Here is a 17,153-nt window from a genome sequence, read left to right on the forward strand (position 1 = left end):
TGTTGAGTTTCTGACGCTTGCGTACAAGTCTAACGGATTCTAAATTGCATTAGGTAATCAAATGAATCTCCCCTCATTGCATGAGAAATTTTGATATCGAAAAACATATTTATATGTGTTAGAGTGTTGATGAAGTTGCCCTCCTCTAACGTATCTTTAAAATCATTTTAGTAGTACTTTTGTATCGAATAGATTAACGAGAGGCTATGAGTCATACGTAGAAAAATAAATGACAGGGGTTAAGAGATTATAATATGACGGAATACGTATAGTGCTTAAAAATTCGGGCAAAAGGTAGATATTATGGGAATTTTGGAACCGCTGATAGAAAGTGATGGCTTGAGGTGAGAAGAAAGGCAAGGCCACACCATGCAGAGATTTTAGATACATGCAGAGATAGATGAAGCATAGGAAAAAGTGTACTTGCCTACTGTCATGCTCCAATCAGACTACATTGCCAAAAAAAAAGAAACAAAATGCTTTCTTTCCAAATTCTAGCCAGAAAAAAACTTTGTTTCAAATCATTGGGTTATAATGTTCCTCAACGTGTCAACAAATATCAAGCCTGAGATTTCTTTGAAGTCTTAGGTTTGAGAATGTTTGGCAAGTTGTTCATTTTTTAATAAATCGATATTCTAAATCATAGTTTTTTTGGCCATAATTATTAAAATGTTTTGTCAAGAAAACGGCTGTACAGTGGAGACATGGGCGAGATGGAAGGATAAGATAACTGAGAGGAAAATGGAATTATAGACAAGGTAAACCTGTGAACGTTTAGAGATAATAATGTAATGTCTTTAATGGGATTGGGGATGGTCTATGCGCATTATCGATTGGGGTATTAAATTGAAGATTGTGTTGGTCAACTAATGCAAGAAACAAAGAGTATGGAGTATGGATAAGGGGGGGGGGGGGAGGTGCGGTGAATATAGAAATATCCGATAATGACAAGCATACAGATAGATCCGCAACCAACTCAGGAGAGGGAATGGGAAATCTAAAAACAGCCAGGAACATTGGGAAGGGTGGAGAGATAGAGAGAGAGAGAGAGAGAGAGAGAGAGAGAGAGAGAGAGAGGGGGGAGGGAGGGAAGAAAGGCGAAAGCTGAAAAAGCCTGTTATAATAGACATAGATTATACTTTCGCATAGTGTTAATCACCTCCAAACCCCCTGCCGTTAATGGCGCTATCTCTCTGCAGCCCTTCATCCTTCTTTATTGCCCGTCTACAGGAGATAAGCCATTCAAAGTATACATGATGGGACTACTCTATCACCATAATAGTTACTCGTAGTTGCCGGGAAAAAGCTGTTCTCTTCTCAGCGGCAGCAGCAGTTTTAGATTCAAGAGTTGATCGAACCAAACACGTTGTTGGTCACATACAACTGATTAGATTGCCTTGTAGACAAGACAATGTTTGACCATCCATTGAACTGCCCGACGTTTACGTAGATAAGCCCATTATAAATAAACGACGGCGGCGGTAGCGGATGCAGGCCGTTTCTAAGCAGGGTAGTTTTATAGCATTATGTATGTAGTAGTTAACATGCGATAACAATTGAAGAGTGGTTTTCCAAAACTTCCTAACTCCGTTTTTTTTTTTTTTTCTTCCCATTTTGAGAAATTGATTATTTCCCCGAACATTTCTCATCAGCTTTATAATTTCATCATATTTAAACTTCAAATTTAAACAAATCTATGGAAATTCATGTGCCAATTAATTGATGCTTAAAATTAAGTTTACATTTCAAGCATCATACATGGAAACTCTCAGTAAAGTAAAGTAGAAAAATCAAACCAGCCTTCAATTTTCCCAGCTTCTGCAGTATCAAGTTCAGCTGAGAGAAAATTTATATCAAATCTCTCTGACCCAAAGTTGACCCTCTGGTCTAAAGAGACCGTCTTTAATTTCTACTGGAGTTTGGCAATCAAGTTTATTTCAGACATTTTGTCAAAAGAAAACAGTCAAAGAATAGAAAAGAACTCAATCTGAAAGACGTGATAATTTCGAGGAAATCTTTAGGCCGTAAATTCAGACCACAGGTTTGGACCACAACTCGGATGTGTCGCCATCGAGTTTGGACAGTTTGGTTCTGTGAGACGTAGTGGTTGATATACGGATTAGACGGTGTTGTCCAGTTGTCCGGCGTATTACCGTGGATTTTTGGCTTATCACTTAAGTCAACACATCGTTATTTGACGTGGAAACGGTGGAAACTTGGAGATGAAAAGAAATAAATGCCAGTAAACCAATGAACAAGTTACAAACGTGACAATCGTTCTTTGTATTCGATCGCTAGTTCAAACCCGCAAAAGCCTTGTCGTTTAACGAGGATAAGATCATTTGAAAGATACACTCTCTGAATAATTCGTTTTTGTTACCTTTGTGTTAGATAACACTTAGTGTACATTTCTGTGATGTGTGTATGCGTTTGTATTGAAAATAGTTTGGCCTTCTCTCTTCACATCTTTAAATTATGAACAAAAGGGTTGAATTCATATTTTCGGTTTTAAATAGTAATCCTCTAGAAAACAAATGAATTACATTATTTGACGTATTATAATATGACTTTAAAGGGTCCAGGCATTGAAGACATAACGCAATCAACTTCCTTTCAATACAAAATTGACGGTTGTCTTGGCGATTAAAATAGTTTTTGTCAAGTCACATCTATTCTAAGAGTGATGTTGAGAATTACTTTCTTTTTATGAAATTCCATGAGAACCAATCAAATGTTTGTTTTTATTTATACTGTTGCTTTGACAACATAATTTTAGATTCTAAGGCAGGAGTTATTACGCCACTGTGAGCTCATAATTGAAACTGAGACAGTTCACGCTTGTTAAGTGGTCGGGGGTCTATATTATGTCTTTATGTGCTGTGAGCGGTGCCAGGGTTATCAACGAATAGCTCACTCTGTATGGGAATATGAGTCGTTAGGCTCCGAAAGGCGTTGACCTCTTGTTCTATGATAAGACCAGGTTATCAACATTAAAAAAAATAAATATAAAAAAAATATATATATATATATATATATATATATATATATATATATATATATATATATAATATATATAATATTTAAATATAATATATGTAGAGGGTTCTTAAAAGGAGAAATTTGACTCCAAGTGCCGGTGTAATTTGAGGCTCCTATTGAGTGAAAGAATTGCTTGCTACCCTTGTGATAAAACGCTTATCTCTTACTTGTTATTTTCTGCCAAGTGTAACATTAACCCCAACTATCGGCATTGTTATCTGCTGTTGCATAGTCATAGAAGTTATAAAAAGCATGCGCTTGTACAAAGATTCGTAGCAGGTACCTTTGGTTCTACCAGAAGAAACTAAAGTCACTCTTTATCAACGCGCTGAGAGGCATTAATACCTGTAACCTATGGGCGAATATCATTTGTAGATCATGAGACCAAGATTTCAAATTGAATCAATGTAACACTTCATATTTTAACCAATAGTTTCAGACGATGGATCATAAATTGTCTGAAAATACAGACTTATTCAATGCTGAAAGAAGTCTCAAATTCGAATCAAATACTTTACAAATATATATATTATGAGTTTAACCCAAGCATTGCATGTACGAGACTCACCAGTCAGCGAAACATAACAATAAATGATTCAAGAGATATCTAGGATACCAGGAGTTTTGAGTTAAAAATGACATAATTTATAACAAGACATTGTGAGTGACTTGACATATAAGTCGGAAGTATACCAGCATTGATTCAGATATGGAGATTTGTTTTGACACAGTGGACGGTAACAAGATGGATAAGGGTTGAGGGACAAGAAGATCAATCTTACTTTACTTGACTTGAACAACAAAACAAAAGATTAAATCTTTGTTATGACTGTCATGTTTTCTTTTATACAAACAAAAGATTTATTTTAAATGTACGCAAAGGCAATTTGTAAGAGCTAGTGGTGTGATAAATGGTTATAGAAATTGATAATAGTATTAAAGAAGATTAAAATCAAAAATTAAAACTGCCGTACTCTAAGGTCCCCACTCACCCCCTTCCCCTCAAAAAAAAAAAAAAAAAAAAAAAAACAACCCCCCCCCCCCCCCCCCCAAACAAACCAGGTATTTAACATTTAATACGTATTTTGGCCAGAAAACTCTCACTCTTCAACTATCGATCGATTAAAATGCCCCTTATCTTGTAATAAAACTCTCAAACCTGGGTATTTTACACTACCGTGAAGTCTCAGGTTTGAGAGTTTTTTGACTCAGGTTTGAGAGTTTTTTGATAAGATTAGGGAAATTTAGTCAATCGATGTATGAAGTAAGCGTTTCTGGCCAAAATTTCAAATACCTGATTAATCCGAATACGGTAGAAAAGGATTTAATCAAGTTTCAATATGCAGCTATGATTTATTTTTTTAAACAAGAGGAAACATAAACTGAAAGATTGTAAGAGCAAAAACTACTCAAATAAATATGACCACAGATTTGAGATCTGAGCAGACTATCCTCTCTCTCTCTCTCTCTCTCTCTCTCTCTCTCTCTCTCTCTCTCTCTCTCTCTCTCTCTCTTTCTCTTTCTCTCTCTCTCTCTCTCTCTCTCTCTATCTATCTATCTATCTATCTATCTATCTCTCTCTCTTTCTCTCTTCAATGACAAGAAAAAGGAACTCAACTTTATATTTCCCAAAAACGCCAGCAATATCAAAAAATAATACTTAACGCTCATGAAATTGTCCTTTTATCTGAGAACCTCTTCGCACTGATGATAACAGAGTCGAGGGGGTCAAGGATGAATAAATCTAATATTAGTGCCAAAAATAAAGAATTCTCAACGACCAAAAAACTAAGAGAGACGAAACCAGACGGGAAGCCATTATATTTATGGTGAAGTATGTTTTACGACTTCATCCCTTAAACTAATAATGACTGGTTTCCCTTTGCGCACTTTACGAAGACGACACATACACACACACGCGCGCGCGAGCGCACACACACAAACACGAACACACATATACGCACACTCATCCACATAATATACGTACATACACATTACCACACACACATACACACACAAGTTCGGCGAAAAAGCCTAAATTACATTTACGATAATATTGGGGACCAGAAAGAAAGAGGAGAAAAGTTTCATATCACAAAATTATTGAGGAAATGAAAGTATTCTGTCTGGAAAATGGTATTGGTGGCCAAACATTTTATAGGCTTTTTTGATACGCTGTGGGTCATCTTTATCCATCGATATTTGTTTCCCACCGTGGCAATCTAGTATTAAGAAGGAATTCATTTAATATAAACAGTTGTTTAAAGCCAACATGATTAGAAAAAGAAATTTTATGGGGTTGCTTTGTTTGTTTGTTTTTTTTGTTATTTGTTGTTGTTTTTTTTTGTTGTTTTTTTTGGGGTTTTTTGTTTTGTTTTTGTATTTTTGTTTTTGTTTTTTTTTGTTTGTTTTTTTTTTGTTTTTTTTTTTTTTGGAGGTTTATAGAATGCACTCCACATAATGAACGCAAGAGTCTTAATCAAATTTGTACGAGTTAAGATTAAAATTCGATTTTATTCATTCAGTTTAGTCCGACTTAATACCGTTCGTAGGTTATAAATGTGTTTTAGTTATTTAGTGGTTGAGCTGGGTACTACAGCTTTGTGCAGTTATTTTAAAACGCTAAATTTGGGCTGAAATTGGACATTTATGTTTTTCTGCTGGTTTTATTTTATTTATTTTTTTTCAGATAGGAAATGTCAACTAAACTGTCTACGCCTTTTAGACCGGTCTATGCAATTTCTAAAATTGATTACATTTATTTTTGTGCGCTTTCAACAAATTTTGCATCGCTATTGATTCTAAAACCTTGGTCTATTGTTCGTATATTTGGCTCGATGGTCAATCAGAAACTGTCTAAACATTTTTATTATAAATATAAATCACTTCTGTTCATAAGTTCAAAAACCGCTGATGATTGACAGTAGAACATTTATTTCTGAGCCTGCTAGAAGTACAGATAAATCAAGAGGTTAAAATAATTTGTTTTGATGAAAGTATGCACAAACAACACATCTAAAAAACCAACTTAGCCTTGAGAGCATTGGAACTTAAATAACATTCATTACTTGTTACTGTGACTGTGTGGGACTCCGCGATGACCCTATGACACCATAATAAAGCCTTATACTAACACTAGCCCCTATAAAATAAACCATTCTAACTCTATGACCCTTATCATGGACTGTCTCTCCTAACTCGATCTTCCTAATCCAGCTGCTCCTAAATTATTATGTTCTAAAATAACCAAACTGCCTTTTTAAAATAGAAAAGGCAGCAAGTAAAAAAAATACTAAACCGTCTTTCTGTTAAAACCTTATTATTGGGATACACATTGGAATGTGCTACCCAAGGCTGTGGTGCAAATTCATCAGAAAGATATGAATAATGAATGATTTGTTCTAAAAAGCAAGTGATGGAAATATCACATCAAAGGTTAAATTTGCTACGTGCTTATTTAGGGGTCATTAACAATAACATTATTTAAAATATCATGTCTGTTCTGCTTTTTGTGAAAACTACGGTCCGCAACGGACCGTTACGTCCACGGTCCACGGCTCGTTGGTGGTGACGGAGTTACAGTGGTCATCGGTGGTGGTGGGTGGTGCATGGTGCGGGGTGCGTGGCGGTGTCACCAGCGATGACCACCGCACAATAAAGCACGCGACATCAAGTCTGCCACCAGAGACAGGTACATTGACACAAAGTTGACTCTTGGCACCTTTCTAGTAGTTGCCACTCTATGTCTCAGACTGACAGGCTGTGATAGAGTGACCAATAGACGGACAGGCTAGCATACTACAATATAACGGACACGCGTCAACGTCTCACTGACCCCTGTGTCCACTTAGCGGACAGAAAAAACTCTTTGGTCTTTATTTTAATGGCAGAAGGTGATAAATGTAAAAACACACATTTCACTATGGGTGGTTCCCTCGCCGTATCTTTGAAGTTTTATTGCAGTATATGGTGGTGGATTCCACGACAAAATCATCGTATTGTGTGCTGATACGTTACCACCAATTCTCAAATAGAAAAGACTACTACTACCACAAAAAAAAAGAAGAAATATGAAAGGAAATAACACAAAGAATGACGTTATTCAATTTTTCCTGACATTGAATCATTGTGGCATCAACAAATAATTGCTTGCTACATTTTGGAGAGAAAAAAAAAACCACTGTCACTTCATAATATAAAACGGAGATCTTATCTATAATATCATAAAGTAAGCATTTTTCGGCCATTTAAAAAATAATAGTGTAAAAAATGACAAACCCTAAAATCTTTGAGGACCATTAACGAAATCGGCATCTTTATATTATTCTCATTTTATTTAGGCCAGAAAACTTTTACTTCAAACATCGATCGAGTCAGGTGACCCTAAAAAAAAAGTCTCAAACCAGAGACTTCTTGATTCTTGATTGAAGTAAAAGTTTTTTGTCCTTTTTTAAAAAAAGCAATCGCGTTTTGTCAGTTCATGGCAATACGTCAGTTGTTGATTATCATCATCATCATCATCATCATCATCATCATCATCATCATCATCATCATCATCATCATCATCATCATTATTATTATATTATTATTATTATTATTATTATTATTATTGTTATTATTATTATTATTATTATTATTATTATTATTATTATTATTATTATTATTATTATTATTATTATTGTAGGTGTTATTATTAGTTATTTTACCCTGAAAACTTTTAACTATGTATCAAGTCTCTCTCTCTCTCTCTCTCTCTCTCTCCCTCTCTCTCTCTCTCTCTCTCTCTCTCTCTCTCTCTCTCTCTCTTGTCAGTAAATAGCTGGGCTGGACACGGTGGATTAATTCAAAAACTAACAGTATGAATTAATTATTCTCGTGATCAAAGGCTAAACACTACCTTGACATTTAAAAGTAGGAGTGATGGATGAATATGTATTGTACTCAAATTGTCCGTTATGAATTCGGACTCAATTTCCGCGTACACACACCTAACCCCCCCCCCCCCCCCCCGTCCCCTCGTGCCTTGTGTGTGTGTGTGTGTCTGTGTCTGTGTGTGTCTGTGTGTGTGTGCTTTCCATTTGTTTCGTTTTGCTTTGTTATTTCATCATCATCACCATCATCGTCATCATCATTATCATCATCACATCATCATCATCATCATCATCATCATCATCATCATCATCATCATCACCATTATTATTCTCTTAAACACATCGTGATCTCTCTTGATCAACGAAGTTATGAAGCAATCAAGAGTAGGTACAAGAAATCAATTTCGAAGCATGAGATCGATACATTTTGAACATGAGGCAAAAAATGGTCTTTGGATTCCCAAAGTTCAGCATACACAATCATCATCAGTCATCACCCTCCATCCACTTAGTTCCGTTTCCCATTTTGCGAAAGTTTTAAGAGATGTTTTAATATTGTGGTGCACATGAGTTTTGTGGGCGATAAGTAACATTCTCGGGACTTTTACAAACATGCAAGACGATGCAATGTTATAACCACACGTCTTTTCATTCCTTTATTATTTGACAAATTATTTAAGTATTTAACAAACGATGTACAGGGAGATAGGGGGGGGGGGTCGTATCATATAACCAATTTGTTGTTATTTACATTGTCGCCATTTCTCTCCTCGTACCGCTAGCAAAAGATAATAATATACGTACAATTGTGTGCGATGTTTACCGACAGAATATTGGAAATCATAAGACAAACATTTCTTATCCTGTTTCTATATTATCTTCGTTACCGGATACCTCGTAAGCTTCAAATATTTGATTTCCAAAACGCTCATCGTTACAACTCTAAATGTGAACACAATCTTTCTCATGACTATACTAACCCCTCCCCATCCTTTTCTTATTAACAGAGCTGCTAAACTAAAATTAATTTAGTGGTTTTGATTGTGTTAGAAAGGTTAAATCTATTTTTTAAAACAATCGTTGAAACGTTTTCTAGATGGTGTCAATATCTGTTTGTTTGTTTTTTCTTTGTTTTTTGTTGTTTTTTTTTGTGGGAGGGGGGATTGTGTTTTTTTGTTTTGTTTTGTTTTGTTTTTTTGGTTAAAATAAAGTTCAATTTTCCTTACCATACGCTGTGTAGCTGTGGAGTAACGGTGTGCTCGTGCGCTCTTTGACACACAAATTAAAATAGCCTGTGAGGTCGGACAGTTCGATCCAGCTTAGGAAATTGCAATTTGAATTTGAGAAAGGATTTTGCCGTTTCCTCTGCCTATACAATGATTGGATAGTTAGGTCTATTATATATCGAGCAGAGAGTACTTTGTGATATATTAGCTTCCAACCCAAAGGATAATAAGCAATGCTACTGTCCCTTTAACACTACATAGCATTTATTCTTCGTCTAGAGGACACGCATGATTATGGCAGCAAATGACGTTCCAAAATCGGAGGGGGGTCGAGCAAGGACATCAATACTGCCGCACTGTGTAAAAAACACGCATTTATCATTTTGGCCAGAAAACTCGTCTTTCAAATATCAATCGATTAAAATGACCACTATCTTGGCATAAACTCTTAAACCTGGGACTTTGCGAGGTCACAAATTTTAGAGGGTTTTTGTTTTTGTTTTTGTTTTTTTTTTTTTTTTTTTTTTTTTTGTTTTTTTGTTGTTTTTTGTTTTTGTTTTTGTTTTTTTTTTGTTTTGCGAAGATGAGGTTTATTTTCAATCGATATTTGAAGGACGAGTATTCTGGCCAAAATATTAAATACGTGTTTTCTTTCGGAGTACGCCAAAATATTACAAATATGTAAGTAAGGTGCTAATTCAGGTATAAGGCCATTTGGAGTGGGTATACATTAATGAACAAACACAACTCCAGGGTCACAGACTGTCGAAGCGACATCGGATCTGGGCTAGACAAACGGATCTCCCCAACGATGTTTCCGCTATGATACAATTCCTACTTGAGATCAATGACGTAGAGAAGAATATAGACGAAGCTTCACCACCTTTTTAATTATAGATTCAATTTCACACTACTGAATTTAGAAGAGTTTAGAAATTGAAATTCAACTACTTTGAATATTAACACGATTCAGACTTTTACATTGGCTTTGATCGCAGGTTATTCTGAATATGGGTAACGCACTCAACAACATGCTAATTAGATTACTTGAAAAACAACAGAAGATCGTCCTTGATACTTTTGGCGTTATAAAAAGTAATTGTTTTCAAATTACATAGTAACACGTTCCATGAATCATTCATCTCCTTGTCTTTCAACTGATACAAAGTTACACCGAATATTAATGACATGTCATTTTTTTAGACAGTCTTGTTTCAGTTTAGTACTTTTGATACGTTCTGGCCTAAATCACGTTCACCCTTTTCGCATTATAATGAGTTTTAAAACAAGTTTTCAGAAAGAAATCAATTATTCAGCGTACTTCAGTTTCAGACAACACTGCAGGATTACCTGAATGGCGACGCCTGAAACACCTTGAGGTGACGGCGCCGGTCGAGATCTTCCCCGGTCCTCAAAAGGACAGGCAAACAATCTGCGGCCCTCACTCATTACCCCGGCGCCACCGACACTGTCCTGTGTTGACGCAGACTATTGACAGAAAAGCGACATTGATTCGGCTTAAGCCTTCATGATTTAAAATATGCCATCCTTTCTTAAATTTTGGAGATGTCAACCCCGAACAAAAATACGTAAAATTTATTGTGTCTTTTTGACACAGTTTTTTTTTTTTTTCGGCTTTGCTCAAAGAATAAAGATAAAATTCTGAAGAGTAGTTTTTGTATGTGGCGGAATAAATGGGAAGTTAAAGGATTCGTTTTCTCAAATACGTTCCTAGCACCAATAAACACATTCTTGATTTGATGAATCATATAATATATTGGAAACAATGCAGACACGTTGTTACATAGTGCACACAAGAAGGGATCAAGATTGGTATCTCTGTATCTTTTTGTCCTTTGCGTTTGCTCTTGATCTTCCAAATTGCTACATTTGGCATGTTATTGAACTAGAAGACTTGTGTGTACATAGCGCTTGAAACCGTTTTGACAACTAACTAGCAGCGGAGAGTAGTCACGGTTGTGTCAAAGAGCCAATATTACAGTTATCTGAGAAAAACACATTTTTAAAAATTTTGACCAGAAAACTCGTCCTTCAAAATTTATATCGATCGATTACAATGGCCCTCATCTTGGCAAAAAAAAACTCTCAAACCTATGACTTCAAGGTCGTACCAGGTTTGAGAGTTTTATGACGAAATGGTAGTCGTTTTAAATGTTGAAGGACAAGTTTTATGGTCAAAATGTTAAAGCGTGTTTTTTTTGTGCGTGTTTTTTTTTTTTCAGAGTATGAAAGAATAGTGAAGAGACAATGATAACATGGAGACAAAATATGGTCGACTGTTTCACACGCGACATGCAGTTAGACGGCCAACATTGGAGAGAGACATAAATTAAATATGCCACCAGTCGTCTTAAACTGTACATATTAATGTCAGAATGCTGTAGGTACTTCATAAAGGGATTTGATAGTTAAACTGGCCAGAAATGGGACTTTTCTTTATTTATTGTCACCATTTATTTTCCGCAACAAAGCACAAACTAAACCCAAGTCTCATATAGTTTTATTATAGAGTCTAGTACAAATTCAAATTTTCATTGTATATATATATATATATATATATATATATATATATATATATTATATATATATATAAATATATATATATATAATATATATATATATATATATATATATATATATATATATATATATATATATATATATATATACTTGCATACATAACCTCTCGCTAATATTTGTATGTCATGTTCTCATGTCTTTTTTATTCTCGATATTTATTTATTGTAAATCGCATTGAGCCATTCACCGGAAATAATATGCGATATAATATAAGCGCAATCTTTTATTTATTATTTAGCATACAAATCGCCCCGATATAAAACCAATTTGAAACGGTAGATCACAAATTCTGTATTATGGGATGTAAAATACACTTGAAATAGGATCGGATTCTAAACATTTCAGTTTTTTATGTAATATACAAAAAGGAAGAAATATACAAGAATAATGTAACTACCCCATTACATGTTGGTTTTTCTTGTTTTGTTTTTTTGCCAAAACAATAATATTCTTTCAAACCAAACCTGTATCAGAGTACAAAAATCAATCGAGGATGATGTCTTTATTCTGTTCAGACGTCTACGTGCTAAATATCCTTATTGATACACATACTTAATAACAACCCAAAGATGAATATTGAGCAAGTGCGAAAAGTCTAAAATTCAGAGCCATAATAAATGACAATTGACAGAACAAGCAATGCAAGTCACAGCAAACCCTTCGGTTCCGGTAAAGAGCACATCGATTGCTAATAAATAATCATCAAAAAAGCTGATACACAGCATAACACGTGATATTGAGACCATTGGGCGTGAAAATTAATTTACCGGTGGATTTAAGACATCTTTGGGGCGTATCCAAATAGCCTATGCCCTTTTGATAAAGACATTAGGCGCAGTTTATTTACAAAGTACAAAAACAACAAAAATGAAAACATTTTCATTCCCCGCCCATTGTTACAAGGTAATCAAGTCCGTTTAAATGGGGCCATTGAAAGAAAAAAACAATACAGCCTTCCTTTTAAAGAATATCTTATAATTTTCTCTGTGACAACCTTCAAAGTATAAAATTAATGTTGCTTTTCTTTTAAGAAGGACTGAAGCTTCTAGACAGTTAATGATGTGGACAGTCAAATAGAAACGCTGGCGATTTAAATGTCTTGTCTAGACAAAGCAGGGATTGTTATCCTAACTTAGAACGACAAAACAAACTGTTCACCTGTTTGAAGATTTCAGCATGTTTTTCTTTGCTCTTCAAGTCCTTCTCTACCGTCAGTGTTTGTTTTTCAATGGTTGACGTGCGAAGAACCTCTCCATATTATTATTTATCCATTAAAAGGAGAACTATCTTAAGGATAGCAAGCAATTGCTATTGTCCGTTTCAAACTACAAAAACCAGGATAAACTCCGTCTCATGGGCCTAAATAAACTCGGAAGGACTACTTTTTTGTCATTATCTCAATGTTAATGAATAAGATCATGACTGGAGGATAAGGGAGAAATCTGTAGATTGAAAGATGGAATGGATAAACAATACGAGCAAACAGATGCATAAGGAAAAGTATTCGAACTTGGACATTGATTTTAAGTAGCCTACCTACGCAAATAATAAAGAAACGAATAGAAACGGACACGTTCATATTTTATTTTAACCTGGAAAAAAAGCATTGATAATTTTACATATATAGTTTTATGAGCGGAAATTGTATGTGTATGTAATGTCAAACTTGATGAGGTGTCAATGCCAAGGTAAAGACATCATATGACACCATTTAACAGAGATAGATTCTGACAAAAAGGTGTTGGCGTCCGTAAGGATGAATGACATGAGCAGTTTCATCCAAATAATGGGCGATCACGAATCATGCTGACCATTCTGTTAGCAAGGAGATACACGCAGGGCGATCACGAATCATGCTGACCATTCTGTTAGCAAGGAGATACACGTAGGCATTCAGGTGTGAACGAATGACGTCATTCTGCCAAATGAGTGAGTAAGGTGACGTCAGATTAGAATAATGATCACCATGAGTCACAGAAGGTCTCGTTTTGGTTAGCAGTTTGATCATGACCTCAAGTGCGTAATAGGATCATGAACTAGGAACAATAGCGGATTGATTAATTAATGCGTGTTGACGAATATTGACCAATATACTCCATGCCATTTTACAAGATCGGCTTGGTCCGGTACTGACTTGTCCGGTCATGAAAAAAAAAAATGTATGACCAATTCGTGGGCCCTTTAGCTCAATCGATAAAGTACCAAACAAAAACACCAACGTATGTCGGTATTCTTGATGGCTAACAGGCCTTTGGATATGAAAGGGGGAAGGGGGTTGGAATCTAAAGATTGATCTTGTGGAAAGTACTTTGCAAACAACTAGCGTCCTAGTTAGAGGAAAGAAAGAAAGTGTTGTCTTATGTATTTCACTCGAAATAAATTGTGACACCATAAATTTGACTACATCGAGGTATTGTTTAGTTTTAACTTAAACGTAACACATCCATTGTCCAGATGGCTTGTTTTAAACCAAAGTTTTAAATCAAATTAAAAAAAAAAAAGAAACAGAAAAAAAGAAAAAAAAAAGAAATATAAAAGTGGAAACCTATCTTCAACACACATTATTTTATTAAACCAAATACCTAATTTTTTTTCGAGGTTCAAATTCGAATTTAACGAATAATGCAAAATGAATGAGCATTTAGGTCATTATCGATACAGTTAACGGGTAAATACAAAAACCACGTGACAAATGACATGAAAACAGGTGTCGAATCTGTTGTAATTGACGTGTCAAAACATGGGAAACAATTAGTACTTAATTTGCCACGGATTATTTAAGGGCAATCTGTTTCACTTATCCTAATGCATGTATAATGGGACGATTAGTTATCTAGGTCTCCTGCTAACCTATATCTCATTTTATCTCTTATTCTATATTGACGAGTTAGTCGAAAAATATCCAGTTAACTGCGTATTCTGGATTGACGCGTATTTAAAAATTTGGCCAGAAAACTCATCCTTCAAATATCAATCGATTTACATGACCCTCATCTTAGCAAAAACTTACAAACCTGATGAAACCTCGCTAGGTCTACATCAGGTCTCAGGTTTGAAGTGTTTGCCGAGATGAAGATAAATCAAATCGATTGATGTTTGAAGGACGAGTTTTCTGGCCAAACTTTTTTAATACACATGTTTTTTGGGGGGTTTTTACGGAGGGCGGAAGTAAACTAATTAAGAGGTGGATTCTGAATCATCGAACAACGTCCATCATTTCGATTCAAGTTCAAAGCTGGGGATTGAAATAATATTATATTATACATCATATTAACCCATTTGAAAGAATTCCGTTTTTAAGGTAATCTGCATAAATCATGGACACATTAGGCAAAAAGTAGGACCATCCTACGCATAATTAAAAAAACACAAACATACACATACACACATTATCCCTCTCTTTCTTTCTTTCTTTCTTTCCCTCTCTCTATCATTCTCTTTCTTTATTTCTCTCTTTCTTTCTATATCTATTTCTCTCTCTCTCTCTCTCTCTCTCTCTCTCTCTCTCTCTCTCTCTCTCTCTCTCTCTCTCTCTATCTATCTATCTATCTATCTATCTGTTTCTCTGAATAAGTTGATTATGAAAAGTGCAGGAGCGACTAAGCGAGTGAGTAAGTTTGTGATTGTTATTTATTCCGCATTGGCTTGTGTACTGAATATCGCATCATATGGCTGTAACGTACACCATTCTCACCAATTAATTCCAGACCTTCACTTTCATCGATACCGATACCGCCTTACTCTGAAAAAAAATAATCAAACACATCAAATTTGGCAGGAAAACTCGTCTTTCAAATATTCGATTGACTAAAATGACCCTCAGCATGTCAAAACTCTCAAATCTAGAGGTTTCAGTTTTTGACAAGATGAAGGTCATTTAAATCGATCAATCTTTGAAGGGTGATCTTTCCCTGCCAAAATTCTAAAAACATTTTGTTTTTGTTTTTTCAGAGTACGACAGAATCATACTGAAAGTGCAATGAAGGTATCTTGTTTGCAATTTCCATTATTATAATATATTAGAAAAAGAGCAGGCTGCCATTTGTACTGGAATGTAAACAATTGAAGCTCCACGGAGCTTCATTTGTATCAACAATAGGAGCTCAAAATGCACTGAATGCCACATCAGACTTCACCCTCCCCATCAATGCGACAGGTAGTTGTGACACAAACCCATTTCGTGTTCGAACCGCCACCAACACGACAACAATGAACACGACATACAACTTCACTGATACCTGTCGTGTAGTTAATTATTATTTTGCAAGGGTAAATTGAATAGGGAAACCATGGGAACATGGATGGACACAGACCGAGAATCCGACGGGGAAAATACGGCAGAAATTATTGAAAAGGCGCAAATTACACGTTTATGATGGGGCCGCTCGCCGTTGGTGGTGGACAGGGAGTGGAACGAAGAACGAATGGATATCGTTAGTGACATCAGTATGCCTAGACATTCAGAGTAGGAGTCTACAATGATGTTTGTAACGTTATCTTGTGATCGTGGGTAATTTCATCCTTTTTCAACTTCTAATTCCGATCGTATAAGTGATAGGCTACTGCGCCATTCGAACTGATAATTACCGGCAATATTGCCCAAACATAAGCTGACGAATATCAAAATGGCTCGTGTACCGATTGTACTAAGTTTAGTTACTGTTGACAAGTCGGGGTAAACGAGTGCATTGCTGTTGTTGACTTTGATCTATCACGTATCGAATTCCCTAAATTGTAGTGACATTGTTGTTTTGCTGAGTTTTTTAAAAACCAAACAAATCCCCGAATAGCCAGTATAGGCCAAAAACCTAGTTATTGAGATGGATACGCACCCTTACTCTAATCTCTCGAGCAAAACGCCATCCTGAACCAAAACTGTTTTCTCTCAAAACACGTCCAGGGACATCAGACGATGTGGTCGGACACCAGGGGACGTAAATCGTCGGCCATTTAATAGGCTCTGACAGCTAAGCGATTCTACTATTACTCCGTCTTGCCAATGAGAACTTAATCTTCTTGTGGTACTGCTACGTGTTTTTGTAAAAAATTGCACATGTTGGGATGATAATAATTCACAATTCACGGTGCTAGTCTATATATCTATCTAAGCCACCCATTTAAATAGTCAATTCTTTTCCTCATTTGTACATATTCATCACCTGGGTTAACTTCGTACAATGTTACAACAAAATTAAAGACAGACTACAAGACCTTTTTACAAAACCAAGTTATTTCGCGCTTTGAGATGTTTCGTTCATGGAAAGCGTCTAACAAGTGTCATTTATCATTATTATTATTATTTTTATTATGATAATTATTATTATTATTATTATTATTATTATTATTATTATTATTATTATTATTATTATTATTATTGTTGTTGTTGTTGTTATTATTATTATTATTATTATTATTA

General features: G+C 35.3%; 1 protein-coding gene across 1 annotated transcript in view; it reads right to left on the reverse strand.

Annotated features, from left to right (window-relative positions):
- Window positions 1–17,153, reverse strand: part of LOC144962735 (E3 ubiquitin-protein ligase TRIM9-like) — a 269,597-nt gene that overhangs the window by 203,451 nt on the left and 48,993 nt on the right. The window lies entirely within an intron of this gene.

The sequence above is a fragment of the Berghia stephanieae genome, chromosome 1 (genome assembly GCF_034508935.2).
Source record: "Berghia stephanieae isolate SIO BIC M18660-M18661 chromosome 1, UCSD_Bste_1.3, whole genome shotgun sequence".
In the NCBI taxonomy this organism is placed as follows: domain Eukaryota; kingdom Metazoa; phylum Mollusca; class Gastropoda; order Nudibranchia; family Aeolidiidae; genus Berghia; species Berghia stephanieae.